Source organism: Tympanuchus pallidicinctus, unplaced genomic scaffold, assembly GCF_026119805.1.
Source record: "Tympanuchus pallidicinctus isolate F22 unplaced genomic scaffold, pur_lepc_1.0 scaffold2, whole genome shotgun sequence".
Classification (NCBI taxonomy): Eukaryota; Metazoa; Chordata; class Aves; order Galliformes; family Phasianidae; genus Tympanuchus; species Tympanuchus pallidicinctus.
In genome coordinates, this window is record NW_026294721.1 from 50,081,663 (window position 1) to 50,090,060 (window position 8,398).

An 8,398-nucleotide genomic window follows, 5' to 3' on the forward strand; every position below is an offset into this window, starting at 1 on the left:
GGCGTTCAAGGCAAGGCTAGATGTGACTCTGGGCAGCCTGGTCTAGTGAAACAATTTCTTGGAAGGATGCACAAAACACATACTAGCTGCTCTCTACCATTTTAAGGCTTCTAGAAAACCTGCTTATTTCTCATCTTTCATACATTATAAACTGGTGATGAGAGCTTGCACCATCAATAATTACAGGGACCAGCAATGGTAGACTCCTTGCATTTAGTCAGAAGTCAAAGCAGACAGCATACAGCTGCAGACTGTAAGAGGTCCATGAAAAAGTTGTGAGAAAAACTATCAGTGTGCCTTCAGTTCACCCAGGATTGTCTGGCCAATGGAGAAAATTTATAGGTTACAGATGAAAAAACAGGTGGAGTCCATTGGTCTTGTGTGATGTCTAAAGAGACAACAATGTTACTTAATACTACAGTGACTATAAACAGAATTCCTACTTCTCAGGCAGCTAGGGTCACTAATTTTGTAGATGAAGAAATATAGCGGCCTTTGACAGAAGATTGCCTGCCAGAACAGATAGCACAAAAGTTCTGTCTTTTGTATTGTGGCCTCAGCCAACCCTTTGCAAACCCTGTGTCCAAATTCCCAATGACAAAATGGTCCGTAGCAAAACAATAGGATTCTTTGATATCACATGAACCGTGTTCTGGGAACAGCACCAAGAGATCTTATCGAAACATTTCTCATAGAAGAGATTGCTGAAATATACCAACATAGAACATGCAAAAACTAAAGAATACGGAATTACAATATTGATAATTTGAGACTTCCATCTGTACAATCCTTTTAGAAATGAACTGATCCACAGAAACAATTCTCATTTAACAAGTAGCAACAGAAATTAAATTTGGAGGCTTACCTCCAAAAGGAACAGGATGTAACTTGGTCACATGGTGATGGTCTTCAGATTCCCAAATATTATCTCAGTGGTATTAGTATTTGGAATGCAGCTGAATACAATTAGATGAGAACTCAGATGATTAATGAAGAAGGTGCAAATAAGGTCATCAGTGAAATCTGCTGCCTTCAGATAGAACTTGGCTGGGTAGGAAAGTTAAGACTAAAAACAAGAATTAGGCACCTAAAGTTGCTGGAAGGCTGCCAGCGTGATTTAAAAAAACAAAAAAACACTCCTACAGAATTTAGAAAAGATGTTCCTGCAGATAACACAGGCCACTCAAGTATTTTTTAAACTAGGCACAAATTCCTTTTCTGGAGAAGAAAGAATATAGCTTCTAAACCTTCGTTACCTGGAGACCACAAAGGAGTACTCATTAATTCTCAGCTGCTTGCTTGAACACTGGCCACAGAATCTTGGCATATCAGCTTAGTGGGTACATTGCTTATGCTAGCGTTGAATGTTCACAGTTTCTTTTCTATTTCAGCATAAAATAAGAGAATCAATATAGAGAAAAGTTATCTGTACCCTTATTCTGTCACACCACTAAATAAAATCTGATGCATACACAAGGAAGACTGACTTCTGCTTCCAGATATGTTTGTGTAATGCACTGCAAGAGATATGTGAAAGTATCAGGTCTATACTGTCAGAATCAACTATTTGAGTACATTAAAGAATGAAACCCAGAAGCTCTGATGCAGCTTCTTCTTGCAACTATGATTTGTTGTGCCCCAATGTCATCACTACCTGCAAATCTAGCTGTTAAACCGTTCAGGTGTACTAGTGACAAAACATGGGACTTAATAAGGACATCAACGTGCACTTCAGATTACTTTCTTATTATTACTTATATACATATATATATATATATATATATATATATGGCCATCTTTTACTGATTCCATTCTCTTATGTGAACTTTTTCTAACACGTTAACTTTCTTCTCTGCAAGAAGATGCGTCTTTGAATATTACTTTTGTCCTTAATACAGAACATTTCCAGTGCAATTGGAAAATCAGACTAGGAGTGGCACTTTTCATTCTAATCCTGTCAAACACACTGCATAAGGAACTGTGACTGCCTTTTTCTATGCTGTTTATGGGAGAAGTGGAATAGTAATACTTAGAAACCTATAATTTTTTTCAGCGGCTGCAATATTTACCCCAAGCAAAGATGAATCATGGTAGGATACCAACAGAGAACACCACCTGTGGAGCATTAGCACAACTCTTGTTCTCGGAAATTTGTCTGACAGTCTCAACAAACACTGCATAAAGCTGCATGCTGGACCATCTTTCCAAACCAGGAAAGAATGCTGTTCAGCTTGTGTTTGGAAGAAGTGCTTGTATCAGCAGCTTATTAGTGGAAGACATTAATAGACTGTTGAGAGATGATATGAGGATATTCATACCTACAAAAGGTTCTTAAGACTATTCCCTTGTAACTTTTGAATTGGGATTATATAATGTCAGTACAGAAATAAAGACCAGTGGGCTAAGTATCATGAAATTATGAACAGATCTAACAAAGAAATCAACAAAAATGTGATGGTGGAAGACTCATATTTAGGTGAATTCCGAAAAATGGTGTTCTAGTCCTAAGTTCTCAGTGGGGGAAAATACATTCTACTAACCTGTATGCACACAGAATATAATCTGTGTGCTGAATTCCTTGATATAAGCATGGAACAATTCCTGTGTTTTGGAGTATCTGATGAGGAAATGTGTATTTCATGCAGCTACTGCCATGAGCCAGTCTGATCAAAAACCTGACATAAAAAAAAGTACAGTTTCAAACACAGAGCTGAGTGTATTTCTGCATCTGCAGCTGCCATTTATTCCTTTCTCTTCCCTGGTGTCAAAATAAAATACAAGGCAATACAGTTCTGAGGTGATAGAAAGTCAAAAGTGAAACCAGAGTATATGAAAGCAGCATCCCACAAAAAAAGAAAAAAAAAGAGAAAAATAAACCCAAGTAAGAAAAAGATTGAAATGACAGTGGGAATTAAGTACAGAAACAAAGCAAAAAAGCTGTCAAAAATAATTAGGAGCAGAGTAAAAATCAATCCAAAAGAACTAAAACGAGAAGCTGTGACTAAAGGGTCACTTTATAGCTAAATAACTGCATCTGAAATACATTACAATATAAATAATCTCCTCTTCCAAAAATGCTTGTAAGACTTTCTCCTATTTTTATTAAGAAAATCTCAAATTGCACATTCATAGTGTCTCGTAGCACTGTTATTCAATAGTCACTGGTAAGGAAGTACCACTGGAAACTGCACAATTGAACATTTCCTTTGTTTTTCAAACTCACAAGTCTCTTTCACATTTCTGTTTACTATATTTAACAGATTAATTCCCATTGAAATATTAGAAAACACCTATAAAAAATCCCAACAAGCTATGCCATTATACAACTAAATTGATGGCAAAGTAAACACAAATTAGTCACCCTCTTTGTTATGCTGAAATAGGGACAAAGAGCTCTTTGTACTTTAGGTTGTATACAAACAGAATTATACGGACATTCAGAAACCCATTAAAATCTCATGCTTTACTATATAAAGCAATTTCTAATTGAGAAAGCTGTACAGCAAACTCTATTAGACAGCAACTTGATACAAACTTTCTCATACCTTCCTCATGAGAAGTTTCTATCAAGGAACAGAAACCTGAGCCAAAACTGGCACTGTGTGCGACTGTTTTTCTATGACAAGATTTTGAATTTGAGAAATAATCTGAGAGGAGGTCTAACAGGCTGATTACCCACAATCTGCGTGTAGAAAACACACAGGCCTGTTAGTTAAGGAACTTTCAAAGGCTGCAATCAGATTTCTGTGATTCCTGTGACTGATACACTAATGGTTTTGGAGAAGGCAAATTATGACACAGCATTTAGAATGCATTCAGAATGACAAATGACTTGAGCAAGAAGAAAGCAGCTTAGAGGTGGTAATAAGGACCAGCTTCATTTATGATTGCTCAACTGTGAGCTTTCCTGTCTCCTATAGTACAAAGAAGTCAATTCCACCTTTTGCTAAAGACTATTTATGTTCATACAGCCAGCTGCAATTAGGAAAAGCTTTATGAAGTGTTTTGCAGATATAAAACAAGTAGGTTTATAAATACTGAGCTGCTCAACTCTGTCAAAATGGAACTGTTTCTGGGCATTACTGGAAGAAAGTGAAATACCTAAAATATCAGGCAGCAGGTGAACAGAGGAAGCAGATGGAGGCCATCATTTTAGGCCTCTTTCACATAAGTCCAGTTTTCATTACAAGGAACCAAGGTCTGAGCCCAGCTGTGCTTCCCGTTAAAAAATGTATGTCTGCTTAGCAGACAGGCTTACTTGTATATCTGATGCAAATATAATTACTAATCTCAGCCAATTATTACCTAGAAATACAAGAAAATCCATCAGCTTCATTATATCCATCATATATTTATTTACAGATACAACAGATTTGATTTAATGGTTTCTATTTTCAGCTTCCATTTTATTTACTCACTCCCTATAATCCCTGTAAATGCATCATCTCAATGCCTGATGACTAGTAGAGTTAATAACACGTTTGCAAACTTAGAAGTAAATAAAATATATATGAAAACATGCTTGCTCAGGAGACATTAGAATAGGAGGTGTATGTGATAATCTTTCAGGTTTACTGTAAATAAATGAGCTGTGTTGACAGTTCTCTCATTCTCCAGAAAATTGAAAATTTGGAAAGAAAAATTTGGGACTTCTCAGGTTCCTAAACATAGCACCCAACTTTAACTTATTTTCAGAAGCTTGGGCCCTTTACTTGTATTAATGAAAATAGAGCTTAATACAATTTACAAATGACGAACCTGAAGACAGAGGCCTGAATCAAAAGCACTGTGAAGCGGTGGAGATGACTTTCAGTAGGGAAGCTCTGAAAATTGAAAGGCAAAGTCCGACGGTTCTTGGCTTTGGCTCCCTCTGGTGGGTAACGCACCCTGCAGAGAGCAACAGAATAGTACTGGTACAGGTAACAGCCACAAAACAAAACATCCAGGGTCTCATAAAATACACAGATATACACCAACAGAGCAAAAATTGTGATTGAGATTAAAGCTTTAAGCTACAACTCAACACAATTTATGTTGAAAAGAGCAGATTCTTGTTGAACCAAACCCTTCCAATTCCAAATGAAAAAAAAAAAAAAAACAGACTAAGGGTTTGGCCAAGGCACAAATCTATTTTCAGCACCTAACAGTTATTAAATTAAAATATGGAAGTAGTTAAACATTGCTTTTTTGACAAGAATATTTTCTACGATTTCCACTCTTGACAGATACTTTGAAGCCTGAAGCTTGATGTCCTTTCTCAAAAACATTTTGTTCATAGGATTCAAAAAACATTATTTCACAGATTTCATACCACAGATTCTTTATTTGTCATAGAAGGTTTAGATCCAGAAAAGAAAAACACACTTTTAAGTCTGTGATACATTACCTACAAACCACACAGATCTACACATTTGCAAGTTGAATCCAGTGAAAATTAAAGCAGATATGTGCTCAACAATATAAATGTAAGTCCTTCAACAAGAATGATGCACACACATTGCACTGAAGTGTCTCAAAAGCATGTGTTATGGTAATTTGTCGTAAGTATAATATTAAAATAAGCATGAATAGTCCCTGTTCTACAAAAGAGTACTGAAATTTTGGTTATCTCAGAGAAATGCATAGAGATTTTGCAGACATCAGTAATTGCACATTTCTGCTCTTGCCACTGGCAACACTAAATCAAGTTATAACTCTTGCTTCCCTGTTTATTATTTAACATACATATAATTATTTTTCAGATGCTTAGCTGTTGATCTGAAACATCTATTTACCATTGCTTTGTTGGGAGGAAAAAAAGATGTTCCTATCAGAAAACAGTAATAAAGAGTGAGAGTATTTAGAATAAGAATGGTCACGTGAACTTATGACTGTCAACATATTGAAGTTCTTCAATTGACCAAGTCCAAACTGTTCAGGCACAGAACCAACTGAATCTACCATAGAGTCTGTTCTTTGAATTGTTTCATTTGAAATATGAAGCATCACGTTTTCATACACATGACATTAAAAAAAAAAAAACCAAACCTGAGGCGCAAGCACAGATTTTGCATCAAAACTTTCATTCTGAAAATAAACAAACAAAACCTGTGAGATCTACAAAAGACAACTCTTTCTAACATTTTCTCAATCTCAACAAGGTAAATCTTCCAAGTTTCAGGTTCAAATAAAGAACCTGATCTCAGAAGCTCTTGACTAGATACATAGTTTTAATTGGAATTCAAAGCAATGGATAAAATACCCTAGAAACTTCCCTAGAGTTAATATAATTACTTCCCTTTTCCCTTATGCCGTTTCATATTTTCCTCTTACATTAAATAACATAAGGTTCTTATGTGTATTCAGCACAGACTGGCTTGTTTATAAGCATGTAGATTGTATCCTCCTTGTGGTCTCTGCTGACTAATTAACCTGGGAATTTACATGGGCAGACTGGAGACAGAACAGATTTGTTATCGACCTGCTTATAATACCCACAGTACTGTGATAAGATACATTTAAGCAAAACCCACACTTTTGGCATTCATCAGCCAAGGTCAAGAAAAAGACTTGCTTCTTGCTTCTCATGCATAACTGACCCCAGCAAAACATTTGTATTAGAAGATATTTTTCTATACAGATATCAGATTATATATTTGAAACTAGGTATAGCTGGGAGACCATTAGGTGACAAGCTAGAGTGAGAAAACAGCTACACTGAGGAGACATAGAAAACCTTAATTTTCAGATCCCAAACTCAAGAGTGCTGTGGTCACATATGGTCAGATTGTCAGATCTGCTATCAGGAAATCATTCTGGATAGAATGACATGACATTCTGGATTGTGTCATGTCAGGCTGGCTATTATTTTGGATATTAATTTGTTGCTACAGCATTGAAAACAGCATCCCTTCTTAGGATCACAGTTAACTTCAGGTTGGAAAAGACCTCAGAACATCTCTAATTGTTCTCCTGCTGAAAACAGGACCAGCTGTGATCAGGTCAGGATGCTCTCTGAATGTCTTGGCCGTATGCCCAGCACTACTGGTGACACCAGATATCCCATTCCCAGACAGCAGCACACAGCTCACTCTCATAAGGACGGAAATGCTCTTATCTTACTAAACTTAACATGGCATTTCCAGGTGAATGCAGCATCCCATGATAAACAGGAGGTCGTTCAATCTGATCCGTCTCGTGGTCTTTGCTAACCATCCAGAAAGGGAGAAAGGGGAAACGTACACAAGAGAGGAATCTGATGTGCCCATCACTGAGTGTTATAAATCTTTGAGGGAAGTCCTTTGCAACTCTGAAGCTTGAAGGTAAAAAGAACTCCAAACAAGCTTATTCTCCATTGTGAGAAACACCATTCCTCTGTCCTAAAACAGCAGCATTAAACCCACAACAAACAAAAACCTACAAAGATTAATCAGCAATCACACAGAGATGAACTTGCTCTAACATAACAGAGCCAAAGTAATGTGGGGAGTAATTAGAAAAAGAACTCCATGAATGCTGAAACAAGGCTTCTGCATATATCCCCTTTATAAACTTTCCTCCTTTTATTCTGTATGTAGTGGGGGTTTGTTCCCCGATGAAAGACTATGCCAAGTGGAACAAACATTTTTCTAGGCTAGCCTAGAAATTACTGCAGAAGGCTAGTTAAGCGTGGGTTCATGCTCACCTTTTTACCCTAAAGATTTTGGCTAATTCTTGCTGGATCAGACTATCCAAAATCCTCACTCCTGTGATAATACAGAGCAGATTGGAAATTGCAGCTCTTCACGTTTCAAGTCTCTAGGTTTTGCTAGATAGTTTTCCTGGTGGATAAGTGAAGCATATTACATTTGCAATTTTCACCCATTTCCCTCTCACAGGATCCGAAGCAATGACTCAATTCCTTCAGGTTGGCCACATGGATGAACACTACAGAAAGCATGCTTACAAATTTAAGAAGCACTGTGGTTTCATTTGCTTTCCACAATAAGCCTTTGCTCAACTGACAGAAAAAAGGTGTTTTCTGACAATTCCTACAGTCCTGACACGAGACTGCTTTCAGCACTGATGGCTGTGCATATAATGTGCAAAAAAACAGCAGACTGAAAATTGCATTTCTGTGGGTTTCTCAGAGGCACAGCACACAATATAGAGGAACCAGAATTCTGACATAAAGAACAGTTCTCAGATACGATATCTGAAAAAGCTGAAATAATATGAATATTGATTTCCCTTGGTCCCAGAAGTTTAGTTTGCAGTCCTGTCTAGCAGGGAAGAAAACATGAAAATCTACAGGAAGCAATGCCTGCCCCTTTCTTGCCTTGGGAACAGCACCAGCACAGTCATCGGTGTAACTGATAAAAGGAGCGCAGCTCATTTGCTCGCATCACATTTGACAATATCAGTTTAATAGGACACCTCA

The 8,398-nt window shown here is 37.1% G+C and overlaps 1 long non-coding RNA gene across 1 annotated transcript; it reads right to left on the minus strand.

Annotated features, from left to right (window-relative positions):
• Nucleotides 1-296: 296 nt before the first annotated feature.
• LOC128080434 (uncharacterized) lies at nt 297-6,790 on the minus strand. The gene is made up of 5 exons (XR_008206675.1): nt 4,759-6,790; nt 2,541-2,675; nt 1,257-1,382; nt 866-956; nt 297-388 (listed from the first exon to the last, which is right to left on the minus strand). It is a non-coding gene; the product is annotated as an uncharacterized LOC128080434 (long non-coding RNA).
• Between the last annotated feature and the right edge of the window lie 1,608 nt (nt 6,791-8,398).